The following is a 19,002-nucleotide window of genomic DNA, read 5'->3' on the forward strand; positions in this document are numbered from 1 at the left end:
CACACAGTTTCTAGCAGAGAGTGGTTTTAAGTTACTTCATGAAATGGGAGTAGCCAGAAATTTTAAACTGAGGCTTTTATACAAGTTTTTGACTTTCTCCTCACCCACCATTCTCCTCTGCCTTAGAAGGTTATTGCAAAAGCACAGCAGCTATTTTCTCCTAGCCACTGTGGCCAGGACACGCCAACTCAAGGAAAGGAGAAAGGCCTCTGTGGTGGTGACTGTTATGTAGCCATATGCTTTTTTTACTGAGTATTATTTTTCTTCTAAGGAGTTAGCTCTTCTGGATGGAAGTTTCTGAAATCACAGTGGGGGCTTTGGAGGTAGGACCCTGAAATTTCAAAGACGTCAAGAAATGGTTTATCACCCTGGCATGGAGCAAATCAGACATGAAAAATTTCAGCATTGTAGATAAGAAATCCATAAAGCCTAATTTTTTTTCTTCTTGCTAGATATATGGTTCTGGTTTTATTCTCTCCCTTTTCTTTTGCCCTTGGGCACAGCGTTTTTAGGGCTTTCCAGTCTCTAGCTGTGCATTTACAAGAGAGGCATCTGGTTATGTGTTGCTTTACACATCTGTTACATACGTCAGAGTCAAATCCAGCACCCAGAGACTTAATATGTATTTGCAGTACTCCCTCTGGGACTTTGAATCCTTAATCCAATGAATTGCTTATGAGGAGGCAAAAATGCAGTATTTCAGTTTAGTGCATATATTAAACTGCAGTTTACAGCATATATATTGCACATACATACACCACAGTCTCCTTCATATTTGGCAGAGAAAATCTGGTGTGCGAACGATGATAAGTGAAGGTGAACTGGGAAGTATTTAGGTATGGCAGTTAATTTGCTCCCTCCTGAAAACATCATATCTCTGTTTGGCTGCATGAGAAACAGTTTTCATCGTGATTCTACTATCTCTGGAAGGTGCCCCAACAGTGTTTGTGTATTTCAAACTTAACTTCAGGCTCGTTGGACTGTGGGGAGAGGCCAAATACCTGAGGCAGCATTGGTAGCTGAGGCAAAGCTCAGGTTTTGCAGTTTTGTCTGGAGAATCTGTACTATTTGCAGGCTGTATAGGAAGCATGAGTGCCCTGGCTTGACCCTAGATGACAACCAAGTACTATGCAGCCACTCACTCCCCATACCCTCACAGGGGATGGATAAGAGAATTGGGAAAGAAGTAGGTAGAACCCATGCAGTGAGATAAGAACAGTTTAATAATTATAGAAGAGTAACAATAACAGTAGTGGTAATGGTAATAATGATAATGATGTAATGAAAAGGGAGGCAACCAGAAGAGAAAGAAAAAGAAATGTAATGCGGGGAAGACAAGTGATACACAACTCAGTTGCTCACCACCCGCTGACCGACAGCCAGCCTGTCCCCGAGCAGCCATCAGCTCCTCCTGGGCACCTCCCCCAGCTGACAGATTGAGCAGGATGCTCTATTGTATGGAATATCCCTTTGGCCAGTTCAGGCCAGCTGTCCTGGTCATGCTCCCTCCCAGCTTCTTGTGTACCTCTTTGCTGGCAGAACGTGGGAAAATAGCAAATCCTTGACTTAGGATAAGTCATTGACTACTGAGCAACTACAACATGAGTGTGTTATTAACATTATTCTCATGTTAATCCAACACCCACAAAACTTACAAGCTACTAGGAAGAAAATTAACTCTATCTCAGCTGAAACCAGGATACTGCATTAGTTCAGGTTTCTGCTTTGCTTCTCCTCTGATTGTTTGTTCTGCAAGTGCATTAAGTTTGCAGAAGACATGTGACTTCTTAGATGGTCCTTTTTTATGATCCACGTAGAGCCCAAATGTGGTAGGTGGTATTCCTAAAAATGCTAACTTAGGGCCATTCATTAGTGTGCAGTGCATGTTGGTGAGCAGATGGACTTACCTGTTGCTTTTTGGGGTTTTCTGTTTGCTGCGGTGGGACTGCCCTCTGTGCCCTCTGGCCATCCTTGGGTACGGCAGTCGACACGAGCGTTGCTGCTGAATCTGTGTGCGTGTTGTCTCCCCTTTTGCTGATGTGCAGTGGAGCGACCGCTGGCTGTTGGGGGAGGTGGATGGTAGCCATCATGATGGCGGTGGATGCCAATCCCTGCTTTGGGAACCCCAGGCTAGGCTGCTGTTCAAACCTATTGGTTGGGTGTAGAGGGGGCTGGGTAACACAGGCGTCGGTGCAGGGGAGCTGGGATGGGGGGATTTTACTGGATCCAAGACAATGTGAAAATGCAGATTTAGCAGAAGGCACATTACAGCAAGAGGGAGAGTGCAGAGTGAGCATTGTGCTTCTGCTGGAGGGCTCAGCAGCTGGAGCCCATGTGGTAGCATTTTGCTGCGGAGCAGTGGTCCTTTGCGCCCTGATGGAGCTGTGGGTTTGAGGAAAAGGCATCCCAAGGGTTCATCAACCCTGTGGCCCACTCTCCCTCTGCAGTGGGGAATCCTTTGGCAGCCCTCTCTTCCCCTGGCTCTCTGCGACGTGGCTGCTGTGGGCAGGGTGCTGCAGCTGCTTGTTTGAAATGATAATATTTTATGCTGTTACTGTGGAATACTGCAGTATTTTTTGTAATTGTGGGCTGCAGGCCAGTAATGTACAATAACATTTTGCTCTTCCTGTGCTGTTGCTACTGTAAGCATTCATTCCAATTTTAGTTGAATTTGCAGTAGTACATGGTTGGTTTTTTTGTTTTGGTTTGTGCTTTGGCGGGTTTTTTTTGGTTGGGGATTTTTGTTGGTTGTGGTTTTTTTTTTTTTGGTTTTAGTTTTTGGGGGTTTTTGGGTTTTGTTTTTTGGCGTTTTTTTGTTTGTTTGTTTGTTTGTTTCTAGATGCTGCTTATTATCTATTGTGGATGTTTTTGGAGTATTCATTTCTATCTGTGTATGTCCATACAAATCTATCTGAGAAAGTACTTCAGAGAATAGCAGTCTCTGTTGAAGCAATTGTTATGGCTTTCACAGAATTACATTTTTTTGACAGTATGAGGCAAGAATAAGATGAAGATTGCTTTCTAAGTTTAAGAACAGTTACGGTTTTAAAAAATATTTGAAGTAGATAGAAAGCAAAGCCTTTCTTTGATTGATGGTGGGCATATTTAGCACTGAAGTCTCAGTCTGCCCCAAGCTGTAGGTGACCAAAGACCGAAATCTCTGGGATGGCAGAATCTGGGAGGCAGAACCTGTAATGATTCTCTGCAGTTTTGGTTTTAACTGTTAATTAAAAAAAAAAAAAAAAAAAATCAGAGGAAAGAAATCATAACTTGGAAGAGGGTCAGCAGTGTTCGTGCCAGTAATTGTTTATTAATGTGGTCATGGTCTGGAGATGAAACTTTTGTGAAAGGGAAATTCAAGTCCTAGACATCAGAGCCCACAACTAGTCAGTCTGCATGAAGTTTGTTTCTTTCTGGAAGGTGGAGGCTGAGTCCAAAGGAAACGAAGAAGGTACAACACAAAAGAGACAATTAATTTGTTTTTGGGTAAATTTGGAATAAAATACAGTGTGCTATACAAAAAAGATTGCGCTTTTCTCACATGTAATTTTAGTGTCCTGTTACTGTGCTGACTCACTAAATGACTTCAGTTTCAATCTACATTTGGTTTAAATTACTTCAGAGGCCTGCATTTGTATGCTGCTCTGTAAAGTAATTCTCATCTGTAATCCAGATTCTTTTCCTTTTGTTCGGCATTTCAACCGACTTGTCTCTTTTCATTTTCCAGGTCTCTGTTTTACTAACATTTGAAACTAATCTCTCTGTGCCTGCTTGGGCCCTGCAATTGGCAAAAGTCATTTTTCAGCAACAGACAGAACAAGGAATGAATCATTGCTTTCTGCCTTTCCATTAAATTACCTAAACCACTACTCATAAATACTGCTTTATGTATGGTACAGCAGCATGATTATCTCACTGCATTGATGGAACAGTGCTGGAAGTGAATATAATTTTTCTTCTATTACATCTTTAATGAGCTTCAATTAAAAATAGTGTGTTGGCGTGCCAGAGTAGATGTGTTATTCTCAGAACTTTATTGAAGTAGTTTTGCCCGTTAGATTTGGTTGACATCGTGTTGTTCTGAAAACCATGGTGGACATGATGTGGTTCTGAAAACCTTAAGAATTAAACAACAGAAAACCGTAAAAATTTGCTTTGCTAGGTGAAAGTTGACAGGACAGTAAAATCTTGTGACTGGAAAGATTTTGGTCTGTACCAAGTGGAAAAAGCTTGCCTTTTGTCTGTCTTTGAGGGTGAATTTTTTAACATGTAGTTGAAAAAATAATCACAAAGCAGCAGGTTTCTGCAGAGCTCCAGTTAAGTCCCTGATCACTTGACACCTGTGGCAGCAAGTCTGAGTCACAGATAGCAAAAAGCTGTGAAGCCTAATACTCTCAGTATTCAAAAACACACCTACGTAGGAGTTTAATTTCAAGTACCTCTTTTAGCTCTGGGTTCCCCCTCTAACCCAACAAATTTTAAGAGTCATTCTTAGAATTTTGCAGAGAAAAATTTTCCCAGCACTTGTGGATTTGTGAAGTATTGACATCACTTAGAGATCAGAAAATAGCTCTGTCAGTTTTAGCTTGACGGCATTCCATTCTCTGCTCCAAAAACTTGATGAATTACAATAGATGAGTCAAAGTTTTCTTGGAATTTTCTTCCCGCCCCTCCCCCCTGCCTTGTGCGATTCCATTGCCATTTTTAGCATTGAGGGCAGCTCTCCAAAGAATGTCTGTGTGCTTGAACTGTGATTTCTTGAAAGTCCAGAACAAAATAGAGTTGTGTCGGATGACAAAAATCATTCTATGTTTCTACACATTTTTGTAACATTATGTGAGCTTTATTGAAGAATGCACAGCAAAAGGCAGGAGATGTCTGATAGAGAGGTGTTGCATCTTCAGCATGAAAATCTCACTATCACGCTGCCTCGTTATATTGTGATGAGGTGTTTGCTTAATTATTTCTGTGTTTTATCAGCTGTTCTCAGGGAAGTTGCCTGACAAAACAAATTATCAGTGATTTGGGAGACTTGGACCAGCCTGAAGCACTTGTTGAACCACAGCATCCTTCTGTCTTTGCCTCAGTTTGAAAACCAAGGAAAATATATTTAATGTATTTTAGCAGGATGCTGAGAGTAGAAATACTAAGGACAAAGAATTGTGGGGGTATTACTGTTACCTAAGCGATGTGGTATGTTTAAGATAAACAGTGTTGTCAGCTGTTCTTGGCAAAATCCCTGGGATTACGATGAGTGAAATTTTAACTCTGAACAGGTTCGGTTTTTTTCAACTTGCGGAAGTGGCCTGTGTCATGCATATTCTAATGTGTCAGAGTGAATGTGTGAAATATGAAACTGCTGAAAAGAAATGTGAGGGGGACGACAGGTTAGAGTGGTGGTAAATGGAAGATCTGTGTATTTTCTGCACTAGATAAGTATTTTACTTAAAATTGGCCAGGGGGAAAAAAAAAAAAAAAGAGACAAGAAAAAAATGCAAGTGTCCCCTTAAGAGCTGCTGTGTCAAATTTGAAGAATGATTGGAATTGAGTCATTAAAGTGTGAAATGGAGGGATTTTAGTTCTGCTTTAAATTATGCATCTCAAATTAACCTTAGCTGTGGAGTCTCTGCTGACGCCCCCATAATGACACATTATTGGTACTAATGGCTTCTTTGTGACTTGAGATACAAACAGACATCCTAGACAAAAATATTTCGGCTTTGAACTAAACAAGACACACGGCATGCATTTCTGCCTTGGGTTTCAGTTGCAGAGCCCTGCTCGCCTGGTGCTCGTGAGCTCTTTTCAGTTTCCATGCAACGCTCCCCATCCTGGCAGGCGAGGGCAGCTGAATGAAAACCTGTTTCACAAGCTTTGAAGAGCAGGAGAGCAGTAAATCTGGACTGAATGTGAAGCCTGTCCAGACAGTGAGTGCTGTAGGGAGCCAGAACAAAGAATGGGATGTGAGTAGTGGTCAGGGAGGGGGAACTTCCAGTAGATGATAATCTCGGGAGGAAAAGGCCCCAGGATTGTGAGGGAAATGGAGAAGAGATGCCAGGGCTTAAGGAGGAAGTTGCTAAATAAGGGAGGGGTGAGATTATACCGTAAAATAAGCAGTAGAGGTTAGTCAACCCTTTATGTGCCTTCTGACGTGAAAAGAGACTGTATCTGTGCAGCTCTGTGCACTCTCTTTTGAAGCTCATTATCATAATTTGAAAAATTCCACCTCTACGCAGAATCACTCACGGGCTTTGCAGCTTTCTTTGTGCTGTTGGTGTCTCTCCTGGGACAAGGATGGTAGTTACTACTTCAGTGTAGCTACTGGGTGGGCAGAGTGAGTGTGGCTGTGAATGAGTGAGAATGGCATTGCCTGGGGTGCTGGATGCAGAAGATGCACAGAATTTTACATGTCGATGAAAAAGGAGGAGGGGCTTGGCCTGGCAGGCCCAGAATTTAGACCCTGACATCTCTTTCCAAAGATATTTACTAGCTCATTGTTTCATCCTAGTTTTCTCAGTGAAATGTTAATATGCACGATTGCGTTCCCTTTCAAGCTGCAGTTCTGGGAATTTGCTTGTTGGCTATGGCAGGAGTGATGGAGAGGTGCTTCTGCCCCGTGGTTGTGTTGTGCTGTTGTTACAAGGCTGTGTGACATTATGTGACTTTCTCTGTGGATCTGCTCTCAGCAGAGTGCTGTGGAGTGAGTAATCTTGTGGTATTCTAGACCTAAAGCAGGACAGCATTTGACTATATAGAATCAAATGCCAAAAAAGTATTCAGGGGCCTTCTTTGTATTTCTGCAAGGAGCCACATTCCTGAATTGGGACCCAAGAATTAAAAAAAAAAAGAAAAAAAAAAAAAAAAAAAGTAGGTGTGCAATACATCACATTTACTAATGCATTAGAGATACTTATATGAATAATTAAAACACCATTTAGAATTGCCACAGTAATAGAACAAAATGTGTTTTGTCATTTTTCTGTTCCTTTTTGTTGATTGATTAATTTATTGATTTCTTCCAGAAATTTCGAGTAGGTATCCTAAACATTACTGTAAATTAGCAAGACTGTGCTTTTTATTAAGCTGTTGAAAGCATTAATGGAATGAAAAGAAGTCAGAATTTGGTAATAAAGATCTGAAAAACAGAAACCTAGAACACATAGCTAGTGTTTTGCATCAAATAGGTTTGTAAAATATTAGACCCTTTGTTTGTTCTACCTGTTAATTAAAAAAAAAAATTATTTTATATTCATTATGGATAGCCTAATATAACATCAGAAAAAAGGGAAAAATTAGGCAACAAGCTACCTTAGACTTTCTATTGTATTTATAGTTAACTTTAGGCTGGTTGGAGGCAGTGGGAACGTGTGTGATAGAGGAGAGAATTTTACTGTTTTAAAGAGGCCATAGTCCTTCTGAATGCATGTGTGAAAAAAGTAGTAAACTTCTGAAACAGGTCTAGAAAACAGACAGGTGTTATCCAAGATACCAAGAATTAGGAATTGTATTAAATTTCACATACATATGCACACAAAATATTTGTGTATTTCTTAGCTCAGATTTCTTCTGGTTTATATATTTTTCCTTATTATTTACATTTAGTTTATTAACCTGTTTTGTCGTATTTTTTCCTACCTTCAAAAAAACCTGCTTTCTGAATATGCTACAATGTACACTTAACAAGAACCCTTAACAGTTTTTAAGTCAGTATTGTTCTGATCTCTTTTTGGGGCTGTGTTTCTCTGTTTTCCAGCTACAATGGACAATTTGTTGTACCACTTGGATTAGTATCATAGGTTTTGTTTGGTACTGTTGTTCTAACCATGCTTGGAATATGTGCTTTCATACGCATTTTTGGGGACAGTTTTGGGTGCCATCATAGGCTTGTGCTTGTACCTCCCATCCACTGGTGATGTCCAGACTTCACTGAGGAGAAAGAGATGATCTGGTAATAGTCACAGTCTGTTTGTCTGGGTTTTAGCTCTGGTTTAAGGGAATGGTTACGACTCCAGGCTTAATTTGAGGTGCCTTACTCTGTAGTCCTAATACAAAGCAAGTGATAGAAACTTTCTGCTGCACAAGGGGATATAGAATATCTCAATATGGAAAGTGCTGCATGAAATCATTCCACTTACTGTTCCACTTACTGTTATTACTATACACTTACAACTTATTGGTTGTCACACTGACAGTGACTATAAATGAAGGGTATTAGAGGGGGAAGAGTCATATTATTTAATTTGGTTTATTTTGTGCATACTTGACAGCCCTCTGCATAGAGTCAGTTACATGATTTCTTAGGATAGCCAGATTTCTCTTTATTTTTGTCTGGCTCTTTCAGCTATAGAGGAAAGAAAATATTTAAAGGATCAGAAGATGTGTCTATAAAGCCAGGAACAATTGTCTGCAACCTCAAGAAGATGTCTAAGAGGATATAACTGCTTTTTACTCGTCTTCCAAAAGCAGCTCAGTTCCGGAATAACAGTGCTCTTTTGGGCTATATTTCAAGATGGTATGATTATTCTCAGACAGGAATTATAAGGATCGATAGCAAACCCAACACATCCTTTCTTTTCATGACAGATTCGCTGATTGCCACCAGAGCAGTAATGCACTGGTCAGCATAAACACCAGAAGCAGTAATCATGGATTTTTGTCTCCATCCTAACATACGTTTAAGGTTACACAGTTTGTTGTGATGCGTTTGTACCCACAGGTCAGGAAGAAGGAGAATTGTTTGATCTGTTTATCTTCCTTTCTCTTTTGCTTTTATTCTTCCTCCTTGAGTTGGGGCTGGGCTGTTTGGTGTCTCTCCAGGGATAGAGCAGGGCAGAGAGAGCATGCCTAGCCAAAAAGATAAGAGGAAGGTCATTTTGAGATACCAGTGGTTTACAAGGTGCAATTTTTTTGCATATCCTACTTAGGAAGTAGTAAAGACTAAGATTTTTCATGGGTATGTATCAGGAGCCCTTCTGCATTGGGTGGTGGAGCTGAGTGCAGAGTTGCTTTTCCTCAGTGGAGGGCCCTGTGCTTTTGCTGTGTTTTGGCAGCTTGACACGGCAGTGGCTAGGTAACCTGGGTGTATGAGTTTCAGGTTTTATTTTTGGTTTTTTATGTGTCATCCTCAATTTACTGAAGCTCTGTGACTTTTTAACCTGCTGTCTGTAGGCCGTTGTTTTACAAGCTCATTAAGGTGGCGAGGATAGCGATGGCAGCAATCCTGCCCCCCTCATGGGTGCTCATTAGATGGCTTCCTTGTGCTGACATAAGCGTTGTGTAGTCATGCTCTGAGCTGGGTCTGGGAAAGGATCCAAGTTAAAAATAATCCAAAAAAAAAAAAAAAAAAAAAAGGTGAGTTTTCAGCAGGATCTGTTCCTGGATCTAGTTCGCCATCATTCTCATGCTGGCCTGGAAAGTGTGAGGGTTTGTACTGGCACAGAGGGAGGTGAGGAGGAGCAGCTGAGGCAAGGTGGTCAGGGGTGTACTGCTGGCAGCAGGGATGCTGCCTGCAAGTATGATGTCAGCCTGAGGAAATGGGGCTCTTGTGAGTGTGCTACCTATCCTTCCTTAAGTGCATTGGAGGCCGTTTTGGCCAAATTTGCCTGAAAAGCAGTGTTGAAGAGGTGAAGGTCCCCTGAGCTCAGCAGTTTATGGTGTCTGGTAGGCAGACCCAAATCAACTCTCCCCAGTGATCAAAAGTTGTCCTCTGGGGCTCAGCTGCTGACCTTTTCAGGCCTTCTCTTGTGCCACAGTCCCACTGTCCCAGTTTGGGTTGGATTGTGCCCATTTTGCTGTGGGGCCAAGTGTTGAATAGCTGGTGGGAGAAGAGAACAAAGTGCTCTCTGGGAGTGGCTATTCATTTCAAGGGGCAAGGATGGTTCATCTCCTGGATCCTGACTGCCCAGGGAGCTGCATTTCCAGTTGTGGCGTGGATTTTAAATTTGTTTTCTGTGTTAGTTTGGTGGTTTTTTTGTTTTGTTTAATTCTTCCTAGGTATCAAAATTTCTGGAAGCTGGGATAGTTGGGAGGCAAGACTCCCTTCAGTTTTTTTGGCGTGGTCAACTGTTTAACTGTGAGGTCAAAAAAGTCTTTCTAGCAGCAGCTTTACACAGCTTTGCTTGACTGTGTGGCAGCATCTCTGGGCCCTGCTCAGTCCAGGTTCCTCCCTGTAAGGCCGTGCTCCTCTTTGGTGGTTGTGCCCAGCCTGCCTTGCTGCATGGGCAGCCTTGCTCTGCACCACTGCTGAGGAGCTAAGATGAAGACACACATTGTGGTTTCCTGCTGTTTTGCTTTGTAACCAGTCCACTGGTAAATATAGCTTGTGTGTGGTTATAAATTCATTCTCTCATTAGGGGTGGTTGTTGTGCAATAATTATGTAGAAATTACAACCAAGAATTGTTGTGGATTTTTTGTTTTGTTTATTTATTTATTTTTGCGCTTGATATGCCCTGCAGTGAGAAGAGCAGGCTTTGGTTTCTTCTCTAACAAAGGCAAGGCCACAAGCAGGTGTCAGCCTTTGGCATGGACACAGGCACCATCTAGGACGCTGCTGACTTCTGTGTGGCTCTCTTTGTGTGGCAAGACGAGCACTGTAAGGGAAATCGGGACCTGAGCTATTTGGACACTTATTTTTTCTTGCTTTATTCTGCGGGTAGACAAGCTGTCCTTCCCTGCAGGTTTGGCACTCTACATGTGTTTATTCTGAAATGAAACGGTTCTGAAAGGAACCCATCTTGTCTCTTTGGAGGCGTTGGTCGTACATTTCCTGAAGCCCTTGTATCTCTGGCAGCTTCCAGCCCTGCTCTCTGGGCAGTCCTCTGGGTCCTGCTGCCGGGCTGAGGCTGCAGGGCTTGGGGTCTCTGCCCCCTGCAGAAGTGCTCAGGTTTTGCTTCCCGGAGGTCTTCCTTTCATATGTGGGCCCCCTCCCGTGATCCCTCCTTCTGTTCAGATGTGGAATTAAAATAAGTGTGGGGGTTTTGTTGATTTTTTTTCCCTCCCGTTTCTTTATTTAAAATTCCAGTCAAGCAGATCCAGAACAGTACTTGTCCCTGCCGCGTTCTCATTTTCCTCTCATCCCTCCTTTAATTTTACATTATTCCCTGCACTGTGTTTGCAGGCCATATGTGTCCTTTGAACTCTGAAGAAGCTGTGCCAAAAGGAAGCCTTCTTCTCCTCCCCTCCTCCCATCGCGGAGCCGCTCTTAGATAATTGCAATTAGCAGACAATGCGGAGCGAGCCCAAATGTGAAGTTCACGGGTGAGTGTCTGCAAATTTCCTGAGAGCTTCAGAAACGCTTGCGCTTGCTCTCTGCTTTTGCCCTTTAACCCCGCAGCAGCTCCCTGAGTCCGAAACAGCTCTAGGAGGTGTTTGTAACCCGCATTTTCCTACCGGCGTTCCTGGCGAGGCACGGCCGCTGCTGAAGCCTTGGCAGGGTGCCGCGGCTCGGGCAGGAATTCTGCGCGGAGAGAGCTGGGGCCGCCCGTCCCCGCGTACGGCGCGGCGCAGCAGCGGCTTCGGGAGCGCCGCAGCAGGACCAGCCCTTCGGCCGTGCCCCCGGGGCGAGGTGGGCAGGCGGGCAGGAGAGGGAAAAGTAAAACTCGCCCTGTAAAACAAGAAGTGGGGGAATTCCTTCTTGTCGTTCATGGGCTGCGGAGCAGAGGGGCGTGCTGCTGCCGGGCCAGCTGCTGGTCAGGGGGCTCGGCATCAGCTGCCGGCTCGGCCGGAGGGATCGCTGCTGGGTTGGGCTTCAGCGTTCAAAGAGGGTGTTCTCCGTGGAGAAGGGTGACAAGTGCCTTTTGCGTCCCTTCCTCCTTTAGCCTCTGAGAAGTGTCTTCTGTGTTAAACCAGGTTTCTGACCTCATTTCTCAAAGGAGTTTTAAATGGGGAGAAATAGGAGTATTAATTAGTGCCCCGTTAAGTACTTGTAGTCAAGTATGATAATTTTCTTGAAAGGATAATGTATTAGATGAGTAAAAATACTCTCCATTAAAAAATGAATACGAAATCATTTCAAACCACAAAGATTATTGTACATTTCTGAAAAATTAATGTGATTAAAGCAAAATATATTTGATAAATTAAAGACCCTGTAAGGCTGTTTAACTTGTTGGTCTTATTAATTATTTTCAAATCTAGTGCTAGAGAACTTCAACCTTACCTGCAGGGATGGGAAGTGATTTCTTCCCTCACTTCATTTTTTGGCTTGTAATTATTAGGTCTGAGTTGTGGGTGTGGTAATTTTCCCTTGTTTTGTGTTTGTTGTTGTTGGGGTTTTGTTTGTTTGTTTTAATGTTGAGTGGGTTTTTTGCTTTTCTGATGTCATTCTCAGAGATTGGCCACAGTGACAAACCAGACCCCAGACAGTGGTCAGAAAATATACGGAGATTTCCTTGATGGATTTAGTTAATGTGACCTACTCATGTGCTGCTGTCTGGATTTGGAGCTGAGAAAACTCCAGATAGCTGAATATTTTCAAGGATGTTTCCTCCTGTGTGGTTTGTCTGTGATGTGGTATAGATTGTGTCTGCTAGGATCACGTAGACTTCCTTCAGTTACTTAATGTGATTTCACACACGTTATATTAATTTTTTCCACACATAGTTTGCCCCTTAGGTTATTTTTGGTTTAGGAACTTCCTTAACTCCCTACTGAGCTTTTACACATTTAGCTACTTAATGAGAATTTCTCTGTACGTTGTGGAAGACAGTAAAGTAAATGGTTGGAGCTGGAGACATACCCCAGTCTGCAGGTTTGCCTGGTCATTTGCGAAGTTTATGCATTGACTTAGGGAGGACATAAACAGCTCATTATAAAACTAGGTTTTAATAGTAGCTTGTTTAAAAAAACTTTGGGTTTTGTGACATTAGGTATGAAGGCACTTCCTCACCAGTACCATCAAAAACGTTGCAAGCATTTTATCCCCTCTTGCTTGACATGTTCTCTTGTTGGGAGTACCTACAGGGCAGGTATTTGGCATGTAATTCTCCCCAAACTCTTGTTCCCTGCAACAGGTCTGTGGAACGGATTCAGAGAATGCTACCAGTCAGTTCTCAAGGTTTCCTAGTTTACAATTTGTTATGGTTTAGGTACCTGAAATCCATGTGACCTTTTGAAAATATTCTTCCAATAGACTAAAAAATAGAAGAGAATTTGGGTACCTATACAATATTCTCTCCGGTGCCCCCTGAACTTTCAGGCTATTTGATGATGTGACTGCCAACTGCCAGCATTTTTTTTTTTTTTTTTTTTTTTTTTTTTAATTTGAGGCACATCTTTAAGTATTCTCTGTCTTTAAGAAGACAGCCTTTGCATCTGATTCTCCACCCTTGTATTTTACTTTCAGCTTTTCCCTTCTTGTCCCGTTGCAGCTTTGACAAGTTTATGCAGCTGAGGTGATGATAGCTTCCTCGATTTCTGTTATATCTATCTAAAGTTGCTTCTCTCAGCAGAGCCCTTACAAGCTACACATGTGAGCAAAAGAAAGAGATTTTACTTGTCTTTAGGACACTAGCAGAGCCTTTAGTGGTTGGATAATTGACTATTGAAAACCTTGAGACATTTCTTCCTTTGTTTGAGGAGGTGGTGGTGGCTGGGGCTCCTTGGTGGTGTATGAGAATAGCTCTGGAATTCAAGGAGCGTGTTGTCTGCATTAAAGGGTGCTCACATAAATGTATGGAAGTTGTTACTCCTGTTGCTATACCAAGGGCCTCCCAAGGTGTATGGTCTGTACTGCCATAATGTTTAGAAGTATGATTAATTATTAGTCTTTTCTGGTCTTAAATTACACCAAATCTATCCCCTGAAGATTACCTCGAAAATCCTCTTAGTACAAATGATCTCGTTTTCAAAGCCACCTCCTCAGGTTACAACTCAACTAAGCACCCAACTGGCCGCCGTTGTGGCTGCTGTAATGACACCTGCAGGTGTGGCCGTGTGCATGTCCCTGCGCACAATCCGTGTTGTGTGGCTCCCACTGTGCTGGTTGGCTTCCCTTGTTGTTTGTGTGTATTTTCCTCACCGCTCACAGAGGACACAGTCAGACTTTTTAATATTATGACACTGCAGCTGTAAATCTGTCAACATTGCAAGGACAGAACAAAGACTAGATCTGACCGATGGCACTGTTATCTTTTTCTTTGCATTTCCCTGGAATTCTAGCTGACAGCGGTCCTTAATATAAATTCATTATTTGCAAGGAGCTCTGTTTAAGCTAGCAAATTATTGTGCCAATGTGTGACACTAACCATGCTGCAGAATAAAGTGCAGTGAAGCATTTATGATGCTAAAATAATTTCAGGTCATGTATTTTTTTTTTTCTTTTGTGTAGTTTTGCTTTTATTACTAGTGCTGAAATAATTCTTGCAGTGCAAGTGAGAAAACCAGACTGAACCTCCTGTTTTTTTTGTTGGGCTCCCAGCTGGAAATCCCTCCCTCGATTTTCCATTGATAAAAGTGTCACAAAGGGAATCCAGAGCAGAGGAATAGGCGGAAATAGAACAATGCAAAGTCTTGGACTTGAACCACAAAGAAAGTTAACTAATGTAGGTATGGTACTGGATGAGCTGCTGCTCCTTTCATGACCAGGTTCATTTACCTGTGGTCTTAGCATTTGTGGCTGCCCTCAAAGCCACGTAACAAATCAGCTATTTATTCTCTCTTTGCTGTGGAGGCTCTTTAAAAGCATATTGCACAGCGTTTTTTTCCTCTCCCTTCCTATGGACCGCTTTATTTGACCTTCAAGAATTCAGAGTCTCAACAGGAGCTAGAAAACGCACATACAAGAATGCTTTTATTGTTAATCTGTAAAATATCTTTGACTAATAAAATAAAGATGTGACATTTATAGAGCTCTGATAAGGAACATAGCAGTGGAAAAGGCCCAGGTCTCCTGCTGTTTAAATTAAGGGCAGCTGATTTCAGTGAGAGAAGAACCAGGCTTGTTAAATGTGCATTTTAACATGCGCACTCAGGTGTTCCCATGATGCTCAAAAAACTTTCAGGAGTATTTTGCAAGAATTGAGAAGTAACACCATGGAGAACTTCATTAATTGAAGTCACTGAAGGTAATTTCTGCTCCTTCAGATTTTTTTGAGAGGGAAGATTACTTGAGTTTCGTTTCATTAATTAGGTGGGTAAGTTTATACCTTTCCTAGACTTTCTTAGCATTGTACCACTAAAACAATGACTTCTGTATTGCTACTGTGCTTGACCTTCGTGTCAGGGTCAAAGAGTTGACATCATGACATTTGCCACAGTGTCTCTGCAGTCACTTCTCTGTCATGTGCTGTGGGTGAGGGTCTGCATGACAAAGGGGCTTAGAAGCCCCTGTAGAAGGCAACTGGTGGGCATGTCTTCCACATGTCTTGTGCTGGGGGCAGCAGGGAGTGCGATGGTCTGTGACGCAGACGCTCAGTCCTGAGTGAGGCAGTGACCTGCTTTGCTGCAGTGGGAGCAGCAGGTGCTCAGCAGCCCATACCAGTGCTCGGCACACAGCTTGTTGCAGACCTGGATCTCTTGACCTATGCTGAGAAGCACTGTGGTTGTCCTGTGGCATATCTTCCCGTGTGAAAGACTAAGCCCTGCTCTTGACTTTCCCTCCTGTTCTCCTCTGCTCTTTTTTCCCCTCTTCCCCTTTTCCTCTCTTTCTTAAACCTGCCAAAATGAGAGACCCATACACTGAGGTCTGTTTCCGTGTTCTGATGGTTTATTGTGATGGGGTAACAAGAACGTGCACAGTTATTGAAGTTTGGAACGATAATACAGCAGGAATTGGTTATGTAATGAGTAGATAAGTGGGATGCGCTTGGCCAATCCATATGTTATTCAGGGGTAAAAAGGAAAATACGCCGAACAGTGAGTGAATGAGAAGGAAGACTGGAAATAGTGTTTGGGTTTGTTGGACATTTCAAATCTCTTCCTCTGACCCTGTAAATCAAAGCAGCTATATTTTGTGCTGGGTTTGGTTTTTTAAATTCAATTATTATTGGCCCACCCTTCCTTAAAGCCAAAAAAAGATTTGCAGCAGCAAAAACACTTTTAAGTTGAGAAGCAAGGAGGAATAAATCATTGTGTGCTACCTTAATAATGCTATTAAAAAATTGCTTTCCACTGGAGCATACTAAAACTTAGAAGTAGTAACTGCTTTAAGTAATACAATTTAACTAGCATTTTGACAATGCAGGAGTTTTTTCTTCTTGTCAGTGTAAGAGTCAGAAAAGTTAGGTTTCTTACTGCCCCCACTCTACCCAACATTCTGTTTCCTTGCAGAGATGGACTCTTGATGCCTGTGCCTTTTCATCATAATGAGAATACATGAGAGATATGTACTCCGTGTATGAGTAAATACAGCAACCCAGGCCATTTATTTTCATCACTATTTTGCATAATATGCATGCAAATACCATATACAGCAGAGGAAGATGCTAAGAGCCAATTCTTACTAGATCCTAAATGGGATACTAGTTGGTGAATGATTGCAAATAAAGCCGCCCCACACTGTCCTTAAGAGACTCACTTTTGGAAAAGACATGTTATCTGTAATAGTGGGCAGAGCATCTACTGAATCACAGTGTTTTTGTTTAAGAAAGGGGTGCCAGACATTGAAGGCAGGGAAAGCAGTATTGTTTTTTCATGCTCTTGGTGCCAAAGAAGCAAAATAAGGTAACAGAAGAAAAGGGTAACATTCTGAAGGCATTTGGGGTTTTTTTTCTGTTACAAATAAAAAATGAGATGTTTATAAGAAATGAGGGCAATTTAGTTGAGTGTTCTGCTTTGGACAGTTGTAACACTAATGGGATGGAAGCAGTATAAGCAGTTGCTACAATTATAGCTGCAGTTACTAAGAGAAATACATGTTCTGTTATTTGAATGAAGCATTCACTGTGTGGCTGAAAAGCAGCAGTATCTTAAAGAGACAGGGAAGGAAAATTATCCTCTTGTTTTGTTTTGTTTTGTTTATTATCCATGTGCTTTTTTTTTTGAGAAAGTTTGTGCATGTGATTCATCCGAGAGTTCAAATCCAGTCTTTCCTTTGCACCCAAAGCAGTTTAAACAGTTTGAAAAGAGAGAAAATGTGCATTTTAAAAGTTTATATGTATACATATAAAAATGAAAGTATCTGGAAGAGAGTAAAATGGAACAATTGAGTTTGTATTCCCTGTAGCCCGGAAAAACTTATGGGTCATGCACAAATTATTCAAAGGGTAATTTCCCTTCCATTTTCATCAGGTTTCTTAGTGTTGTGAGCCATTATTTGCTTCCTTTCAATGATGTGTCAACAAACATTACTTTTCTTTGTGGATGCAGCTGAACTTTATTCATTAGAGAGATTACAACACATGAACAGTTGTGCCTTTAGAGTACTGGCATTTAAGCCGTTTATAAGGAGTATGTTTATGCTTTGGATGGAGATCACTTTGTGCTGGTGTTAGTCAAATTAGGGCTGAAGTAATGGAAATCTTAACTTTTCGCCCACTTCATGTATCTTTGACAATTTAGCATGTATGGTGGGCAGTTTCCAAATGCAAACAGATGGTGTGCTCATAAACACCGGGACATGGAAAGGTGTTATTAATACTGGGTTTGTCTCTTTATAAATGAAGGACGCAGATCTATGGCTGGTACAAATTAGCATATTCCTGTCAAGTGAAGTTATGCCAACAAAGATGGAATGAGAATCTGTCTTCCTGGCCACTATTTTTAAACACAATGCTGGAAACTGCTCATATAGTTGTCTCTGTATGTGTATTCTCTATTCCCTTACACTGTGTCTGTGGCAAAAGGTGTTCTCTAGCCATTATTTTTTTATTTTTTACAGATGACCAAACACGGTTTTTCAGCAGGTCTCACCCTCTTTTCCTTCTTTAAACACCTCTTATTCCTGTTTTTTCCCATTTTCCAGTTTTGAATATGAAAGTAACTTCTTGCATCTCTATGCTTCCAGATGTAGCAACAGGATAGGATGTCTTTACACCTCTTCTTTCCTGCTTTTCCCATCCCTATGGATTCATACATCCTGAGGAATTGCTTGAACTTAAGCTCAAGTTATGTCCTGCAAAAAGCCCAACAAAATAGTGTTAGTCATACCTGTAGAGTGCAGAGTGATTGACAAAGTTAGTACAGGTTGTGCTGGGGTTTGCTCTGTGCCTACATGGATGCTTTGCAAATCCTGCTTTGCTGGCTTGCAGCTGGCTCTGGACTTCCCAGTGGATAACACTGAACCAAATTGGATGAGCCCTTCCCATTCAAAATCTCAGATTTGTGTTCTTAATTTCTAGTGAGGATGTAAGGTGATAGCAAAATCGTTCTGTAAAGGGTCATACACTGTTTTACTGTCAGTTTGTGAGGCTCAGACAGAAGGAAATGATCAAAAACACTCGATGCTCATTATTTATTAATTGAGTTCTGGCAGAGCCTTGCTACATTCTGGCTTTTTGTTTGTTTCTTTGTTTACAAACAAAAAAAGACAAGCACAGTTCACAAAATAAATGAAAAGAGAAATTTGTTAGCAAAGATTTCTGACAAGGAAGAAATGGGATTTGGGGGCATTTGAGTGGAGGTCCCGTGGAATACTGGGAGAGCAACTTGGCATTGTCACCCTTTCTGAATGCTGCTCCTGAGAGAGAAGATGCTTTAGAGAAGAGCAGGCCATGAATCCTCTGTGTTGGCATTCTGTGGCATTCTGGGTTACCAGAAAATATTTACTCTGGTAAGTATTCTGTGGTGCTTTTAAGTGCTTGCACTTTGCTGCTTGTATGGATTTACTTTTTGTCAAAAAAAAAAAAAAAAAAAAAAAAAAAAGTCAAACTGACAAGAAGCTCCAAGTGTTTCTTTACTTTTTTGGATCTCTATCTTGTTTCTGTACATATTCAGGTAAAGAACAGTACATCAAAGTAATTGTGTCTTTCTTTACTAGCTGTGGTTTCTTGACTTCAAAAGTCCCAAAGCTACTTAGAGCTCAGCCTTTTCTTCTGCAGTGAACCCTATGCAGACAGACCCCTCCA

At 41.7% G+C, this 19,002-nt stretch overlaps 1 protein-coding gene across 28 annotated transcripts in view; it reads left to right on the forward strand.

Moving 5' to 3' along the window:
• ATXN1 (ataxin 1) overlaps positions 1-19,002 on the forward strand; it is a 257,325-nt gene that overhangs the window by 98,924 nt on the left and 139,399 nt on the right. For 24 of the 28 annotated variants that reach the window (XM_040073518.1, XM_040071661.1, XM_058419630.1 and 21 more), the window contains one exon: positions 11,118-11,257. The exons of the other annotated variants lie outside the window; for them this stretch is intronic. The gene's annotated coding sequence lies outside the window, so the exon portion shown is untranslated. The remainder of the gene's footprint in view (positions 1-11,117; positions 11,258-19,002) is intronic. 28 annotated transcript variants of the gene reach the window in all.

This window comes from Hirundo rustica, chromosome 1, assembly GCF_015227805.2.
Source record: "Hirundo rustica isolate bHirRus1 chromosome 1, bHirRus1.pri.v3, whole genome shotgun sequence".
In the NCBI taxonomy this organism is placed as follows: Eukaryota; Metazoa; Chordata; class Aves; order Passeriformes; family Hirundinidae; genus Hirundo; species Hirundo rustica.